The sequence below is a fragment of the Schistocerca americana genome, chromosome 7, assembly GCF_021461395.2.
Source record: "Schistocerca americana isolate TAMUIC-IGC-003095 chromosome 7, iqSchAmer2.1, whole genome shotgun sequence".
Lineage (NCBI taxonomy): Eukaryota > Metazoa > Arthropoda > Insecta > Orthoptera > Acrididae > Schistocerca > Schistocerca americana.
The window spans coordinates 614,767,073-614,783,937 of NC_060125.1; the positions used below are offsets into that span (position 1 = coordinate 614,767,073).

A 16,865-nucleotide genomic window follows, 5' to 3' on the forward strand; every position below is an offset into this window, starting at 1 on the left:
TGTAGTGGTGTGGACATGTTGGGAATGTAGATCTCACGGGGAGCGTGCAAGGGATAAGTCCGTGCAGACGCAATATCCTCTGTGCCTTCGGTGGCTCAGACGGATAGAGCGTCTGCCATGCAAGCAGGAGTTTCCGGTTTCGAGTCCCGGTCGGGACGCACATTTTCAACATGTCCCCAGTGAAGAATATCAACGCCTGTTTGCAGCTAGGGTGTCTATTTCATTATCATTTCTTTTCTAGCAAAGGTGCATGGTAATCCACGGTATGTGTTCTTTCGGGAACAGATACTACCGTCATATACGGTTAAAATATGGCTTCCCGGCCATTGACCTTCTTGTGTGAACGCACACGCTATGCCCGAACTCGTACGGGACTTGGTAGATTAATCTGCCACGAGTAATGAGTATGATGGGCAAACGTCTATTAATCGCACTACGAATGTAGTGGTGTGGACATGTTGGGTATGTGGATCTCACGGGGAGCGTGCAAGGGATAAGTCCGTGCAGACGCAATATCCTCCGTGCCCTCGGTGGCTCAGACGGATAGAGCGTCTGCCATGCAAGTAAGAGATTCCGGGTTCGAGTCCCGGTCAGGGCGTACATTTTCAACATGTCCCCAGTGAAGAATATCAACGCCTGTTTGCTGCTAGGGTGTCTATTTAATTATCATTTCTTTTCTAGCAAAGCTGCATGGTAATCCACGGTATGTGTTCTTTCGGGAACAGATACTGCCGTCATATACGGTTAAAATATGGCTTCCCGGCCATTGACCTTCTTGTGTGAACGCACACGCAATGCCCGAACTCATACGGGACTTGGTAGATTAATCTGCCACGAGTAATGAGTATGATGGGCAAACATCTATTAATCGCACTATGAATGTAGTGGTGTGGACATGTTGGGAATGTAGATCTCACGGGGAGCGTGCAAGGGATAAGTCCGTGCAGACGCAATATCCTCCGTGCCCTCGGTGGCTCAGACGGATAGAGCGTCTGCCATGCAAGCAGGAGATTCCGGGTTCGAGTCCCGGTCGGGGCGCACATTTTCAACATGTCCCCAGTGAAGAATATCAACGCCTGTTTGCAGCTAGGGTGTCTATTTAATTATCATTTCATTTCTAGCAAAGCTGCATGGTAATCCACGGTATGTATTCTTTCGGGAACAGATACTACCGTCGTATACAGTTAAAATATGGCTTCCCGGCCATAGACCTTCTTGTGTGAACGCACACGCTATGCCCGAACTCGTACGGGACTTGGTAGATTAATCTGCCACGAGTAATGAGTATGATGGGCAAACGTCTATTAATCGCACTACGAATGTAGTGGTGTGGACATGTTGGGAATGTGGATCTCACGGGGAGCGTGCAAGGGATAAGTCCGTGCAGACACAATATCCTCCGTGCCCTCGGTGGCTCAGACGGATAGAGCGTCTGCCATGCAAGCAAGAGATTCCGGGTTCGAGTCCCGGTCAGGGCGTACATTTTCAACATGTCCCCAGTGAAGAATATCAACGCCTGTTTGCTGCTAGGGTGTCTATTTAATTATCATTTCTTTTCTAGCAAAGCTGCATGGTAATCCACGGTATGTGTTCTTTCGGGAACAGATACTGCCGTCATATACGGTTAAAATATGGCTTCCCGGCCATTGACCTTCTTGTGTGAACGCACACGCAATGCCCGAACTCATACGGGACTTGGTAGATTAATCTGCCACGAGTAATGAGTATGATGGGCAAACATCTATTAATCGCACTATGAATGTAGTGGTGTGGACATGTTGGGAATGTAGATCTCACGGGGAGCGTGCAAGGGATAAGTCCGTGCAGACGCAATATCCTCCGTGCCCTCGGTGGCTCAGACGGATAGAGCGTCTGCCATGCAAGCAGGAGATTCCGGGTTCGAGTCCCGGTCGGGGCGCACATTTTCAACATGTCCCCAGTGAAGAATATCAACGCCTGTTTGCAGCTAGGGTGTCTATTTAATTATCATTTCATTTCTAGCAAAGCTGCATGGTAATCCACGGTATGTATTCTTTCGGGAACAGATACTACCGTCGTATACAGTTAAAATATGGCTTCCCGGCCATAGACCTTCTTGTGTGAACGCACACGCTATGCCCGAACTCATACGGGACTTGGTAGATTAATCAGCCACGAGTAATGAGTATGATGGGCAAACATCTATTAGGCGCACTACGAATGTAGTGGTGTGGACATGTTGGGTATGTGGATCTCACGGGGAGCGTGCAAGGGATAAGTCCGTGCAGACGCAATATCCTCCGTGCCCTCGGTGGCTCAGACGGATAGAGCGTCTGCCATGCAAGTAAGAGATTCCGGGTTCGAGTCCCGGTCAGGGCGTACATTTTCAACATGTCCCCAGTGAAGAATATCAACGCCTGTTTGCTGCTAGGATGTCTATTTAATTATCATTTCTTTTCTAGCAAAGCTGCATGGTAATCCACGGTATGTGTTCTTTCGGGAACAGATACTACCGTCATATACGGTTAAAATATGGCTTCCCGGCCATTGACCTTCTTGTGTGAACGCACACGCAATGCCCGAACTCATACGGGACTTGGTAGATTAATCTGCCACGAGTAATGAGTATGATGGGCAAACGTCTATTAATCGCACTACGAATGTAGTGGTGTGGACATGTTGGGTATGTGGATCTCACGGGGAGCGTGCAAGGGATAAGTCCGTGCAGACGCAATATCCTCCGTGCCCTCGGTGGCTCAGACGGATAGAGCGTCTGCCATGCAAGCAGGAGATTCCGGGTTCGAGTCCCGGTCGGGGCGCACATTTTCAACATGTCCCCAGTGAAGAATATCAACGCCTGTTTGCAGCTAGGGTGTCTATTTAATTATCATTTCATTTCTAGCTAAGCTGCATGGTAATCCACGGTATGTATTCTTTCGGGAACAGATACTACCGTCATATACAGTTAAAATATGGCTTCCCGGCCATTGACCTTCTTGTGTGAACGCACACGCTATGCCCGAACTCGTACGGGACTTGGTAGATTAATCAGCCACGAGTAATGAGTATGATGGGCAAACATCTATTAGGCGCACTACGAATGTAGTGGTGTGGACATGTTGGGAATGGGGATCTCACGGGGAGCGTGCAAGGGATAATTCCGTGCAGACATAATATCCTCCGTGCCCTCGGTGGCTCAGACGGATAGAGCGTCTGCCATGCAAGCAGGAGATTCCGGGTTCGAGTCCCGGTCGGGGCGCACATTTTCAACATGTCCCCAGTGAAGAATATCAACGCCTGTTTGCAGCTAGGGTGTCTATTTAATTATCATTTCATTTCTAGCAAAGCTGCATGGCAATCCACGGTATGTATTCTTTCGGGAACAGATACTACCGTCATATACAGTTAAAATATGGCTTCCCGGCCATAGACCTTCTTGTGTGAACGCACACGCTATGCCCGAACTCGTACGGGACTTGGTAGATTAATCTGCCACGAGTAATGAGTATGATGGGCAAACATCTATTAGGCGCACTACGAATGTAGTGGTGTGGACATGTTGGGAATGTGGATCTCACGGGGAGCGTGCAAGGGATAAGTCCGTGCAGACGCAATATCCTCCGTGCCCTCGGTGGCTCAGACGGATAGAGCGTCTGCCATGCAAGCAGGAGTTTCCGGGTTCGAGTCCCGGTCGGGGCGCACATTTTCAACATGTCCCCAGTGAAGAATATCAACGCCTGTTTGCAGCTAGGGTGTCTATTTAATTATCATTTCATTTCTAGCAAAGCTGCATGGTAATCCACAGTATGTATTCTTTCGGGAACAGATACTACCGTCATATACAGTTAAAATATGGCTTCCCGGCCATTGACCTTCTTGTGTGAACGCACACGCTATGCCCGAACTCGTACGGGACTTGGTAGATTAATCTGCCACGAGTAATGAGTATGATGGGCAAACATCTATTAGGCGCACTACGAATGTAGTGGTGTGGACATGTTGGGAATGTGGATCTCACGGGGAGCGTGCAAGGGATAATTCCGTGCAGACGCAATATCCTCCGTGCCCTCGGTGGCTCAGACGGATAGAGCGTCTGCCATGCAAGCAGGAGATTCCGGGTTCGAGTCCCGGTCGGGGCGCACATTTTCAACATGTCCCCAGTGAAGAATATCAACGCCTGTTTGCAGCTAGGGTGTCTATTTAATTATCATTTCATTTCTAGCAAAGCTGCATGGTAATCCACGGTATGTATTCTTTCGGGAACAAATACTACCGTCATATACAGTTAACATATGGCTTCCCGGCCATTGACCTTCTTGTGTGAACGCACACGCTATGCCCGAACTCGTACGGGACTTGGTAGATTAATCTGCCACGAGTAATGAGTATGATGGGCAAACATCTATTAGGCGCACTACGAATGTAGTGGTGTGGACATGTTGGGTATGTGGATCTCACGGGGAGCGTGCAAGGGATAAGTTCCTGCAGACGCAATATCCTCCGTGCCCTCGGTGGCTCAGACGGATAGAGCGTCTGCCATGCAAGCAGGAGATTCCGGGTTCGAGTCCCGGTCGGGGCGCACATTTTCAACATGTCCCCAGTGAAGAATATCAACGCCTGTTTGCAGCTAGGGTGTCTATTTAATTATCATTTCATTTCTAGCAAAGCTGCATGGTAATCCACGGTATGTATTCTTTCGGGAACAAATACTACCGTCATATACAGTTAACATATGGCTTCCCGGCCATTGACCTTCTTGTGTGAACGCACACGCTATGCCCGAACTCGTACGGGACTTGGTAGATTAATCTGCCACGAGTAATGAGTATGATGGGCAAACATCTATTAGGCGCACTATGAATGTAGTGGTGTGGACATGTTGGGTATGTGGATCTCACGGGGAGCGTGCAAGGGATAAGTTCCTGCAGACGCAATATCCTCCGTGCCCTCGGTGGCTCAGACGGATAGAGCGTCTGCCATGCAAGCAGGAGATTCCGGGTTCGAGTCCCGGTCGGGGCGCACATTTTCAACATGTCCCCAGTGAAGAATATCAACGCCTGTTTGCAGCTAGGGTGTCTATTTAATTATCATTTCATTTCTAGCAAAGCTGCATGGTAATCCACGGTATGTATTCTTTCGGGAACAAATACTACCGTCATATACAGTTAACATATGGCTTCCCGGCCATTGACCTTCTTGTGTGAACGCACACGCTATGCCCGAACTCGTACGGGACTTGGTAGATTAATCTGCCACGAGTAATGAGTATGATGGGCAAACATCTATTAGGCGCACTACGAATGTAGTGGTGTGGACATGTTGGGTATGTGGATCTCACGGGGAGCGTGCAAGGGATAAGTTCCTGCAGACGCAATATCCTCCGTGCCCTCGGTGGCTCAGACGGATAGAGCGTCTGCCATGCAAGCAGGAGATTCCGGGTTCGAGTCCCGGTCGGGGCGCACATTTTCAACATGTCCCCAGTGAAGAATATCAACGCCTGTTTGCAGCTAGGGTGTCTATTTAATTATCATTTCATTTCTAGCAAAGCTGCATGGTAATCCACGGTATGTATTCTTTCGGGAACAAATACTACCGTCATATACAGTTAACATATGGCTTCCCGGCCATTGACCTTCTTGTGTGAACGCACACGCTATGCCCGAACTCGTACGGGACTTGGTAGATTAATCAGCCACGAGTAATGAGTATGATGGGCAAACATCTATTAGGCGCACTACGAATGTAGTGGTGTGGACATGTTGGGAATGTGGATCTCACGGGGAGCGTGCAAGGGATAATTCCGTGCAGACGCAATATCCTCCGTGCCCTCGGTGGCTCAGACGGATAGAGCGTCTGCCATGCAAGCAGGAGATTCCGGGTTCGAGTCCCGGTCGGGGCGCACATTTTCAACATGTCCCCAGTGAAGAATATCAACGCCTGTTTGCAGCTAGGGTGTCTATTTAATTATCATTTCATTTCTAGCAAAGCTGCATGGTAATCCACGGTATGTATTCTTTCGGGAACAAATACTACCGTCATATACAGTTAACATATGGCTTCCCGGCCATTGACCTTCTTGTGTGAACGCACACGCTATGCCCGAACTCGTACGGGACTTGGTAGATTAATCTGCCACGAGTAATGAGTATGATGGGCAAACATCTATTAGGCGCACTACGAATGTAGTGGTGTGGACATGTTGGGTATGTGGATCTCACGGGGAGCGTGCAAGGGATAAGTTCCTGCAGACGCAATATCCTCCGTGCCCTCGGTGGCTCAGACGGATAGAGCGTCTGCCATGCAAGCAGGAGATTCCGGGTTCGAGTCCCGGTCGGGGCGCACATTTTCAACATGTCCCCAGTGAAGAATATCAACGCCTGTTTGCAGCTAGGGTGTCTATTTAATTATCATTTCATTTCTAGTAAAGCTGCATGGTAATCCACGGTATGTATTCTTTCGGGAACAAATACTACCGTCATATACAGTTAACATATGGCTTCCCGGCCATTGACCTTCTTGTGTGAACGCACACGCTATGCCCGAACTCGTACGGGACTTGGTAGATTAATCTGCCACGAGTAATGAGTATGATGGGCAAACATCTATTAGGCGCACTACGAATGTAGTGGTGTGGACATGTTGGGTATGTGGATCTCACGGGGAGCGTGCAAGGGATAAGTTCCTGCAGACGCAATATCCTCCGTGCCCTCGGTGGCTCAGACGGATAGAGCGTCTGCCATGCAAGCAGGAGATTCCGGGTTCGAGTCCCGGTCGGGGCGCACATTTTCAACATGTCCCCAGTGAAGAATATCAACGCCTGTTTGCAGCTAGGGTGTCTATTTAATTATCATTTCATTTCTAGCAAAGCTGCATGGTAATCCACAGTATGTATTCTTTCGGGAACAGATACTACCGTCATATACAGTTAAAATATGGCTTCCCGGCCATTGACCTTCTTGTGTGAACGCACACGCTATGCCCGAACTCGTACGGGACTTGGTAGATTAATCAGCCACGAGTAATGAGTATGATGGGCAAACATCTATTAGGCGCACTACGAATGTAGTGGTGTGGACATGTTGGGAATGTGGATCTCACGGGGAGCGTGCAAGGGATAAGTCCGTGCAGACGCAATATCCTCCGTGCCCTCGGTGGCTCAGACGGATAGAGCGTCTGCCATGCAAGCAGGAGATTCCGGGTTCGAGTCCCGGTCGGGGCGCACATTTTCAACATGTCCCCAGTGAAGAATATCAACGCCTGTTTGCAGCTAGGGTGTCTATTTAATTATCATTTCATTTCTAGCAAAGCTGCATGGTAATCCACGGTATGTATTCTATCGGGAACAAATACTACCGTCATATACAGTTAACATATGGCTTCCCGGCCATTGACCTTCTTGTGTGAACGCACACGCTATGCCCGAACTCGTACGGGACTTGGTAGATTAATCTGCCACGAGTAATGAGTATGATGGGGAAACATCTATTAGGCGCACTACGAATGTAGTGGTGTGGACATGTTGGGTATGTGGATCTCACGGGGAGCGTGCAAGGGATAAGTCCGTGCAGGCGCAATATCCTCCGTGCCCTCGGTGGCTCAGACGGATAGAGCGTCTGCCATGCAAGCAGGAGTTTCCGGGTTCGAGTCCCGGTCGGGGCGCACATTTTCAACATGTCCCCAGTGAAGAATATCAACGCCTGTTTGCAGCTAGGGTGTCTATTTAATTATCATTTCATTTCTAGCAAAACTGCATGGTAATCCACAGTATGTATTCTTTCGGGAACAGATACTACCGTCATATACAGTTAAAATATGGCTTCCCGGCCATTGACCTTCTTGTGTGAACGCACACGCTATGCCCGAACTCGTACGGGACTTGGTAGATTAATCTGCCACGAGTAATGAGTATGATGGGCAAACATCTATTAGGCGCACTACGAATGTAGTGGTGTGGACATGTTGGGAATGTGGATCTCACGGGGAGCGTGCAAGGGATAAGTCACTGCAGACACAATATCCTCCGTGCCCTCGGTGGCTCAGACGGATAGAGCGTCTGCCATGCAAGCAGGAGATTCCGGGTTCGAGTCCCGGTCGGGGCGCACATTTTCAACATGTCCCCAGTGAAGAATATCAACGCCTGTTTGCAGCTAGGGTGTCTATTTAATTATCATTTCATTTCTAGCAAAACTGCATGGTAATCCACAGTATGTATTCTTTCGGGAACAGATACTACCGTCATATACAGTTAAAATATGGCTTCCCGGCCATTGACCTTCTTGTGTGAACGCACACGCTATGCCCGAACTCGTACGGGACTTGGTAGATTAATCTGCCACGAGTAATGAGTATGATGGGGAAACATCTATTAGGCGCACTACGAATGTAGTGGTGTGGACATGTTGGGTATGTGGATCTCACGGGGAGCGTGCAAGGGATAAGTCCGTGCAGGCGCAATATCCTCCGTGCCCTCGGTGGCTCAGACGGATAGAGCGTCTGCCATGCAAGCAGGAGTTTCCGGGTTCGAGTCCCGGTCGGGGCGCACATTTTCAACATGTCCCCAGTGAAGAATATCAACGCCTGTTTGCAGCTAGGGTGTCTATTTAATTATCATTTCATTTCTAGCAAAACTGCATGGTAATCCACAGTATGTATTCTTTCGGGAACAGATACTACCGTCATATACAGTTAAAATATGGCTTCCCGGCCATTGACCTTCTTGTGTGAACGCACACGCTATGCCCGAACTCGTACGGGACTTGGTAGATTAATCTGCCACGAGTAATGAGTATGATGGGGAAACATCTATTAGGCGCACTACGAATGTAGTGGTGTGGACATGTTGGGAATGTGGATCTCACGGGGAGCGTGCAAGGGATAAGTCACTGCAGACACAATATCCTCCGTGCCCTCGGTGGCTCAGACGGATAGAGCGTCTGCCATGCAAGCAGGAGATTCCGGGTTCGAGTCCCGGTCGGGGCGCACATTTTCAACATGTCCCCAGTGAAGAATATCAACGCCTGTTTGCAGCTAGGGTGTCTATTTAATTATCATTTCATTTCTAGCAAAACTGCATGGTAATCCACAGTATGTATTCTTTCGGGAACAGATACTACCGTCATATACAGTTAAAATATGGCTTCCCGGCCATTGACCTTCTTGTGTGAACGCACACGCTATGCCCGAACTCGTACGGGACTTGGTAGATTAATCTGCCACGAGTAATGAGTATGATGGGCAAACATCTATTAGGCGCACTACGAATGTAGTGGTGTGGACATGTTGGGAATGTGGATCTCACGGGGAGCGTGCAAGGGATAAGTCCGTGCAGGCGCAATATCCTCCGTGCCCTCGGTGGCTCAGACGGATAGAGCGTCTGCCATGCAAGCAGGAGTTTCCGGGTTCGAGTCCCGGTCGGGGCGCACATTTTCAACATGTCCCCAGTGAAGAATATCAACGCCTGTTTGCAGCTAGGGTGTCTATTTAATTATCATTTCATTTCTAGCAAAACTGCATGGTAATCCACAGTATGTATTCTTTCGGGAACAGATACTACCGTCATATACAGTTAAAATATGGCTTCCCGGCCATTGACCTTCTTGTGTGAACGCACACGCTATGCCCGAACTCGTACGGGACTTGGTAGATTAATCTGCCACGAGTAATGAGTATGATGGGGAAACATCTATTAGGCGCACTACGAATGTAGTGGTGTGGACATGTTGGGTATGTGGATCTCACGGGGAGCGTGCAAGGGATAAGTCCGTGCAGGCGCAATATCCTCCGTGCCCTCGGTTGCTCAGACGGATAGAGCGTCTGCCATGCAAGCAGGAGTTTCCGGGTTCGAGTCCCGGTCGGGGCGCACATTTTCAACATGTCCCCAGTGAAGAATATCAACGCCTGTTTGCAGCTAGGGTGTCTATTTAATTATCATTTCATTTCTAGCAAAACTGCATGGTAATCCACAGTATGTATTCTTTCGGGAACAGATACTACCGTCATATACAGTTAAAATATGGCTTCCCGGCCATTGACCTTCTTGTGTGAACGCACACGCTATGCCCGAACTCGTACGGGACTTGGTAGATTAATCTGCCACGAGTAATGAGTATGATGGGGAAACATCTATTAGGCGCACTACGAATGTAGTGGTGTGGACATGTTGGGTATGTGGATCTCACGGGGAGCGTGCAAGGGATAAGTCCGTGCAGACGCAATATCCTCCGTGCCCTCGGTGGCTCAGACGGATAGAGCGTCTGCCATGCAAGCAGGAGATTCCGGGTTCGAGTCCCGGTCGGGGCGCACATTTTCAACATGTCCCCAGTGAAGAATATCAACGCCTGTTTGCAGCTAGGGTGTCTATTTAATTATCATTTCATTTCTAGCAAAGCTGCATGGTAATCCACGGTATGTATTCTTTCGGGAACAAATACTACCGTCATATACAGTTAACATATGGCTTCTCGGCCATTGACCTTCTTGTGTGAACGCACACGCTATGCCCGAACTCGTACGGGACTTGGTAGATTAATCTGCCACGAGTAATGAGTATGATGGGCAAACATCTATTAGGCGCACTACGAATGTAGTGGTGTGGACATGTTGGGAATGTGGATCTCACGGGGAGCGTGCAAGGGATAAGTCCGTGCAGACGCAATATCCTCCGTGCCCTCGGTGGCTCAGACGGATAGAGCGTCTGCCATGCAAGCAGGAGATTCCGGGCTCGAGTCCCGGTCGGGGCGCACATTTTCAACATGTCCCCAGTGAAGAATATCAACGCCTGTTTGCAGCTAGGGTGTCTATTTAATTATCATTTCTTTTCTAGCAAAGCTGCATGGTAATCCACGGTATGTGTTCTTTCGGGAACAGATACTACCGTCATATACGGTTAAAATATGGCTTCCCGGCCATTGACCTTCTTGTGTGAACGCACACGCTATGCCCGAACTCATACGGGACTTGGTAGATTAATCTGCCACGAGTAATGAGTATGATGGGGAAACATCTATTAGGCGCACTACGAATGTAGTGGTGTGGACATGTTGGGTATGTGGATCTCACGGGGAGCGTGCAAGGGATAAGTCCGTGCAGACGCAATATCCTCCGTGCCCTCGGTGGCTCAGACGGATAGAGCGTGTGCCATGCAAGCAGGAGATTCCGGGTTCGAATCCCGGTCGGGGCGTACATTTTCTACATGTCCCCAGTGAAGAATATCAACGCCTGTTTGCTGCTAGGGTGTCTATTTAATTATCATTTCTTTTCTAGCAAAGCTGCATGGTAATCCACGGTATGTGTTCTTTCGGGAACAGATACTACCGTCATATACGGTTAAAATATGGCTTCCCGGCCATTGACCTTCTTGTGTGAACGCACACGCTATGCCCGAACTCATACGGGACTTGGTAGATTAATCTGCCACGAGTAATGAGTATGATGGGGAAACATCTATTAGGCGCACTACGAATGTAGTGGTGTGGACATGTTGGGTATGTGGATCTCACGGGGAGCGTGCAAGGGATAAGTCCGTGCAGACGCAATATCCTCCGTGCCCTCGGTGGCTCAGACGGATAGAGCGTGTGCCATGCAAGCAGGAGATTCCGGGTTCGAGTCCCGGTCGGGGCGTACATTTTCTACATGTCCCCAGTGAAGAATATCAACGCCTGTTTGCTGCTAGGGTGTCTATTTAATTATCGTTTCTTTTCTAGCAAAGCTGCATGGTAATCCACGGTATGTGTTCTTTCGGGAACAGATACTACCGTCATATACGGTTAAAATATGGCTCCCGGCCATTGACCTTCTTGTGTGAACGCACACGCTATGCCCGAACTCATACGGGACTTGGTAGATTAATCTGCCACGAGTAATGAGTATGATGGGCAAACATCTATTAGGCGCACTACGAATGTAGTGGTGTGGACATGTTGGGTATGTGGATCTCACGGGGAGCGTGCAAGGGATAGGTCCCTGCAGACGCAATATCCTCCGTGCCCTCGGTGGCTCAGACGGATAGAGCGTCTGCCATGCAAGCAGGAGATTCCGGGTTCGAGTCCCGGTCGGGGCGCACATTTTCAACATGTCCCCAGTGAAGAATATCAACGCCTGTTTGCAGCTAGGGTGTCTATTTAATTATCATTTCATTTCTAGCAAAGCTGCATGGTAATCCACGGTATGTATTCTTTCGGGAACAGATACTACCGTCATATACAGTTAAAATATGGCTTCCCGGCCATTGACCTTCTTGTGCGAACGCACACGCTATGCCCGAACTCGTACGGGACTTGGTAGATTAATCTGCCACGAGTAATGAGTATGATGGGCAAACATCTATTAGGCGCACTACGAATGTAGTGGTGTGGACATGTTGGGAATGTGGATCTCACGGGGAGCGTGCAAGGGATAAGTCCCTGCAGACGCAATGTCCTCTGTGCCCTCGGTGGTTCAGATGGTTTGCAGTCGGCTTTTGGCGGCCGTGGTGTGCGGAGCTCTGGCGTGTGCTGTGCGCTGCGGTCTGCTGCGCTCCGCTCGGTAAGTCAAGCGCCTGTTGCAGTAGTTGGTTGCGTTATTTGAGACTCTTGATGGATTCATATTAGAAGGAGAGATGGATCAGCCTAATAGGAGAGACACATTGAAATTTGTTTTTGACCAGAAAGGGCAGAGACCGAATTCGTTCGAAATTGAGACATGGTTAGAAGAAGTTGTGAAAATATCTTTTGATGATATTATAGGTATTCTCCTTTCAATTGTGAGTAGTATTGTGTATGTCAAGCTTAAAAACACGGAATTGTGTGACAAAATTGTGGAATCTAGTGGCGGAACATTTAAGTTCTAACATCACGATGGCAATGTTAGTGAAGTTCGTGTTACGCATGCTGGCTTTGGATTAAGGACTGTCCGTATCTTTGAGCTACCATTTGAAATCACCGCTGAGCAGATAAACTCCGTGATAGCTCCTTAGGGGTGAATGATTAGCAATTTTGCAGAAAAGTGGTCTCCTGCTCACAAGTTCCCCGTCTTGAATAGTATCAGGCAACTGCGAGTTGATTTACACAAGCACATACCCTCGTATATAAATGTTTGTGGTTATCGGGCTGTAGTCATATATGATGGGCAGCCAAGAACCTGCGCGTCTTGCGGCGGCACAGGCCATGTCCTCTCGCAGTGTATACAACGCCGAGTGGCCCAGCTCCCTGCGGGCGATGCAGTGAGACCCCCGGCCATGTCAACGTTGCCTTTAACTTACGTAGCGGCAGCCGCTGAACAACTCTATACGCGTGACGCTCCTGACGCTACTCGGGACGCTATCCAGGATGATGCAGCTCGCAACAATGAAGTGATAATGGAAGTTAGCGACTCGACGGTGACAACACAGCAAAAGAGTCAAGAAAAAGAACCAAATATCTCTGTTCAAATAGAACAAACTCCTGAACCGGTTATAGTCCTTCAGAATGAGCAGTCTCCAGAAAACCACAAGGAAACCAACCCATCACTTGCCAGAGAACAGGACCGAGCGCAAGAAACCCAAGATATAATGGAAAACGATGAAACCTGCCCGAGAGTCAGTCCGCCAAGGAAACATAAAAAGAGGAGACTAGCTCATAAGGGAGCTGAACAACTGGCACCCCCTTTGCGAGAAAAAGTAAAGCAGATTAGCAACAAACTGCATGAAGAACAACATCGTAATCCGGTTCTTAGTATGCAGGCACCTGACCCCTTGCAAGCCAAATCAAATACACCATGCCCCATGTCAACGGACCAGTCGTCAAACGAGAGGTTGAAGCTGATAGTAAATTTCGATGCATACAAGGTTTTCCCTGATACTAGAAATGCAGAAAAAGAGACATCGAAAGCTAATCAACACAAAACCTGGGCTGATGAATCGGATGAAATGCATCAAGATGAAGAATTGAGCGAAACTGGAGGAACGGAACAGACTTCTGCCCCAAGAGATCAACTGAACACGATGAATACATCATTGCCGGAACATACATGTGAAAAAGGATTTTCCTCCGACAGCACTTCGTATGACGAATACTGACTTCGGTAATGAATAGGACAATATGAACGCAGCGCAAGCCTACAAAATCGCTACGTTGAACATTAATAAGATACGCTCCTCCCTGCATTTACAACATCTGCAAGACTTTCTATACGCAGCTGACGTTGATATACTACTGTTACAGGAAGTAACAGATATTAAATTAGAAAAGATACGTGGATACAACGCCACAATAAACCCCGGTATCGGTGCAGAGCTGCGAACCGCAATTCTCACGAAAGAAGGCATACGTGTCACACAAATAGTAAAACTTGAAAACAGCAGAGGGGTTGCAGTGACTGTTAACAATGCCCGCATCATCAACGTTTATGCACCGTCAGGCAACAATAACAGGCGTGCTAGAGCGGATTTCTTTAGAAGGGAAATCGTTCATCTCTTCGGTACACGTCAAGATTATATAATCCTAGCCGGCGATTTTAATTCTGTACTTAGCCCGAAAGACCAGACACCGAATTTCAACAAGTCCGTAGAACTGGAAAGAATAGTCCACCAAATGCAGTTAACCGATACCTGGTAACGTACCCATGGCGCACGGGCCGGTTCCACATATTTTAACAGTCACTCAGCAAGCAGGCTAGACAGAATTTACGTGTCGTCCAACCTTAAGAACCATGTACTCCAGTCTGAGGTCTGGCCCACTATGTTTTCTGACCATGCCGCGTACATCACCACAGTAAATTTGGAAAAACAAGAGACTTACCGAGCGAGGGGCATATGGAAACTCAACATTACACATCTCCAAGATGAGGAATGTCGCGTAGCATTTACTAATGTGTGGCAAGAATGCGAGAAACGATTCCCGCGATACAGTTCTGCCATAGCTTGGTGGTTACAATGTGCGAAGCCTAAAGTAAGAAGAATGCTGATGGATTACTCGCGACAGAAAAGTTTCTGGATTAAAAAGACGACTGAATTTTATTTTAGCTGCCTTAGAGACCTGTACACCTTGGACACACGATTAATGGAGAACTTTAGCCGGATTCAGAAAGTCAAAGCAAAACTTTTGGCGCTGAAGCGGCGACAGTCAGAAGGTTTTAAAGTCAGAGCGAGACTACACAACGTTGTAGAAGGGGAAGAAACGGCTATGTACCATGTAATGCGTGAGAATAAGAGAGGAAACAGAAAAATACTGACAGAAGTTAAGTTACCTGATGGGACCAGGCACACAAAACAGCATGAAATTCAAAACGCTGTTCATAAATATATCTCGGATATGATGTCCACCAAACCTACCGTCGACGAGGCGCGGCGTGATCTTGTTAGAAACGTATCAGGACGAATTAATACAGAGCAAGTAGAAAATCTCATGGCCGAAATAGAAGAGGACGAATTGATAGACGCCATAGCACAGAGTCCTAAAAATAAGTCTCCAGGACCTGACGGTATCCCCGTGGAATTTTACCAAGTGTTCTGGCCACAAATGAAAAGCAAGTTGCTATGTATGTACAACGAAATCATGAGTGGCACTGTTGCCGCTCCCAAAGAATTTCCTGAAGGGATCATAGTTCTAATTCCTAAAAACTCACTTAGCAAAGCGATTGAAAACCTTCGCCCAGTAACATTACTCAACAGTGATTACAAAATCATGGCCCGCGTATTAGCAAGAAGAATAAAAATGGTTATTAACTCTGTAACTGGCACGTACCAAACATGTGTAGGCAAAGACAGAAACATCTATCAGAATATATGCGAATATAGGGATACAATATCAACCGCAAATGTATGCCGAATAAAATGTGCTTTAGTGTCATTAGACTTCGAGAAGGCGTTTGACGGGGTCGATCATAAGTATCTTCTTGGTATCATGGAAGTAATGGGATTCCCACCACGATTCGTGAGGATTATTCAACAAATTCTGAAAAACAGAGTAGCACGAATAATGATAAACGGACAACTAAGTAGAGAGATTGAACTGACTGGATCCGTACGTCAAGGTTGCCCAATGTCAATGGCCCTTTTCGCAATAGCAATAGAACCTCTCCTCGCGACACTCACGCATCACCTGCAAGGATTGCGTATAAACGGCAAGAAAATAGTGTGCAACGCCTACGCAGATGATGTGGGCGTCCTGGCTATAAATGAAGATGAAGTGGCGAAAGCTCTTCAGATTGTACACACATATGAACTTGCTTCTGGCGCCAAACTAAATAAAAGGAAGTCAGGCATCATGAACCTAGGCAGAGGAATATCCATGCAAAATCGGGGACAATTGACGGAAGTATCCACATTGAAATGTTTGGGTATTGAATTTAGGAGCAACATCCAACACACTATTGCCGTCAATTATAAAAACCTACTTGCAAGCATACGAGCATCTGTACAAGGAAACAGTATGAGGCAACTGGATGAGATACAGAAAATCAAACTAGTAAATGTGTATATAACATCCAAACTTAACTATGTTGTCCAAGCTTTTCCGATGCCATTAGAAACAGCCAGAAGAATTTTATCCGCGATAGGAAGCTTTGTATGCCAAGGCAACATTTTCAAAGTGAAGTTCAATACACTAACACTCCCAACAAGGAAAGGAGGTTTAAACCTTGTTGATGTCAGTTACAGGTCACGAGCGTTATATGTCTGTCGAATGTGCAAGCAACGGAAACAGATGCCCCACAGCTTAACGGCCCACTTGCTGAATGAAATTGCTCCAACAAGCATGCAGCCGCCAATAGATGTGAAGCATATACCAGCTGGTCTTTGTCACCTGAAAACTTTTCTCGCTGAGTACAGTTATATCTCCTCGAGGCTCTCAGAACAGCAGTTGAAGAGAGTAAAGGACATCTATACATATTTGATGGAAGCTAAGGAAGGAAATATTATTGAAAGAAAATAC

At 47.6% G+C, this 16,865-nt stretch overlaps 20 non-coding genes across 20 annotated transcripts; all 20 read left to right on the forward strand.

Annotated features, from left to right (window-relative positions):
• The first annotated feature begins 963 nt into the window (after window positions 1-963).
• On the forward strand, window positions 964-1,038 carry Trnaa-ugc. Its single transcript has one exon. It is a non-coding gene; the product is annotated as a tRNA-Ala (tRNA).
• Window positions 1,039-1,843: 805 nt separating this feature from the next.
• Window positions 1,844-1,918, forward strand: Trnaa-ugc. The gene has a single exon. It is a non-coding gene; the product is annotated as a tRNA-Ala (tRNA).
• Window positions 1,919-2,723: 805 nt separating this feature from the next.
• On the forward strand, window positions 2,724-2,798 carry Trnaa-ugc. Its single transcript has one exon. It is a non-coding gene; the product is annotated as a tRNA-Ala (tRNA).
• Window positions 2,799-3,163: 365 nt separating this feature from the next.
• Window positions 3,164-3,238, forward strand: Trnaa-ugc. Its single transcript has one exon. It is a non-coding gene; the product is annotated as a tRNA-Ala (tRNA).
• Window positions 3,239-3,603: 365 nt separating this feature from the next.
• Trnaa-ugc lies at window positions 3,604-3,678 on the forward strand. The gene has a single exon. It is a non-coding gene; the product is annotated as a tRNA-Ala (tRNA).
• A 365-nt stretch (window positions 3,679-4,043) lies between these two features.
• Window positions 4,044-4,118, forward strand: Trnaa-ugc. The gene has a single exon. It is a non-coding gene; the product is annotated as a tRNA-Ala (tRNA).
• Window positions 4,119-4,483: 365 nt separating this feature from the next.
• Trnaa-ugc lies at window positions 4,484-4,558 on the forward strand. Its single transcript has one exon. It is a non-coding gene; the product is annotated as a tRNA-Ala (tRNA).
• Window positions 4,559-4,923: 365 nt separating this feature from the next.
• On the forward strand, window positions 4,924-4,998 carry Trnaa-ugc. Its single transcript has one exon. It is a non-coding gene; the product is annotated as a tRNA-Ala (tRNA).
• A 365-nt stretch (window positions 4,999-5,363) lies between these two features.
• Trnaa-ugc lies at window positions 5,364-5,438 on the forward strand. The gene has a single exon. It is a non-coding gene; the product is annotated as a tRNA-Ala (tRNA).
• A 365-nt stretch (window positions 5,439-5,803) lies between these two features.
• Window positions 5,804-5,878, forward strand: Trnaa-ugc. The gene has a single exon. It is a non-coding gene; the product is annotated as a tRNA-Ala (tRNA).
• Window positions 5,879-6,243: 365 nt separating this feature from the next.
• On the forward strand, window positions 6,244-6,318 carry Trnaa-ugc. Its single transcript has one exon. It is a non-coding gene; the product is annotated as a tRNA-Ala (tRNA).
• A 365-nt stretch (window positions 6,319-6,683) lies between these two features.
• Trnaa-ugc lies at window positions 6,684-6,758 on the forward strand. Its single transcript has one exon. It is a non-coding gene; the product is annotated as a tRNA-Ala (tRNA).
• A 365-nt stretch (window positions 6,759-7,123) lies between these two features.
• On the forward strand, window positions 7,124-7,198 carry Trnaa-ugc. The gene has a single exon. It is a non-coding gene; the product is annotated as a tRNA-Ala (tRNA).
• A 365-nt stretch (window positions 7,199-7,563) lies between these two features.
• On the forward strand, window positions 7,564-7,638 carry Trnaa-ugc. Its single transcript has one exon. It is a non-coding gene; the product is annotated as a tRNA-Ala (tRNA).
• A 365-nt stretch (window positions 7,639-8,003) lies between these two features.
• Window positions 8,004-8,078, forward strand: Trnaa-ugc. The gene has a single exon. It is a non-coding gene; the product is annotated as a tRNA-Ala (tRNA).
• A 365-nt stretch (window positions 8,079-8,443) lies between these two features.
• Window positions 8,444-8,518, forward strand: Trnaa-ugc. Its single transcript has one exon. It is a non-coding gene; the product is annotated as a tRNA-Ala (tRNA).
• A 365-nt stretch (window positions 8,519-8,883) lies between these two features.
• Trnaa-ugc lies at window positions 8,884-8,958 on the forward strand. Its single transcript has one exon. It is a non-coding gene; the product is annotated as a tRNA-Ala (tRNA).
• A 365-nt stretch (window positions 8,959-9,323) lies between these two features.
• On the forward strand, window positions 9,324-9,398 carry Trnaa-ugc. The gene has a single exon. It is a non-coding gene; the product is annotated as a tRNA-Ala (tRNA).
• Window positions 9,399-10,203: 805 nt separating this feature from the next.
• Window positions 10,204-10,278, forward strand: Trnaa-ugc. Its single transcript has one exon. It is a non-coding gene; the product is annotated as a tRNA-Ala (tRNA).
• A 1,684-nt stretch (window positions 10,279-11,962) lies between these two features.
• Trnaa-ugc lies at window positions 11,963-12,037 on the forward strand. The gene has a single exon. It is a non-coding gene; the product is annotated as a tRNA-Ala (tRNA).
• Window positions 12,038-16,865: the final 4,828 nt, after the last annotated feature.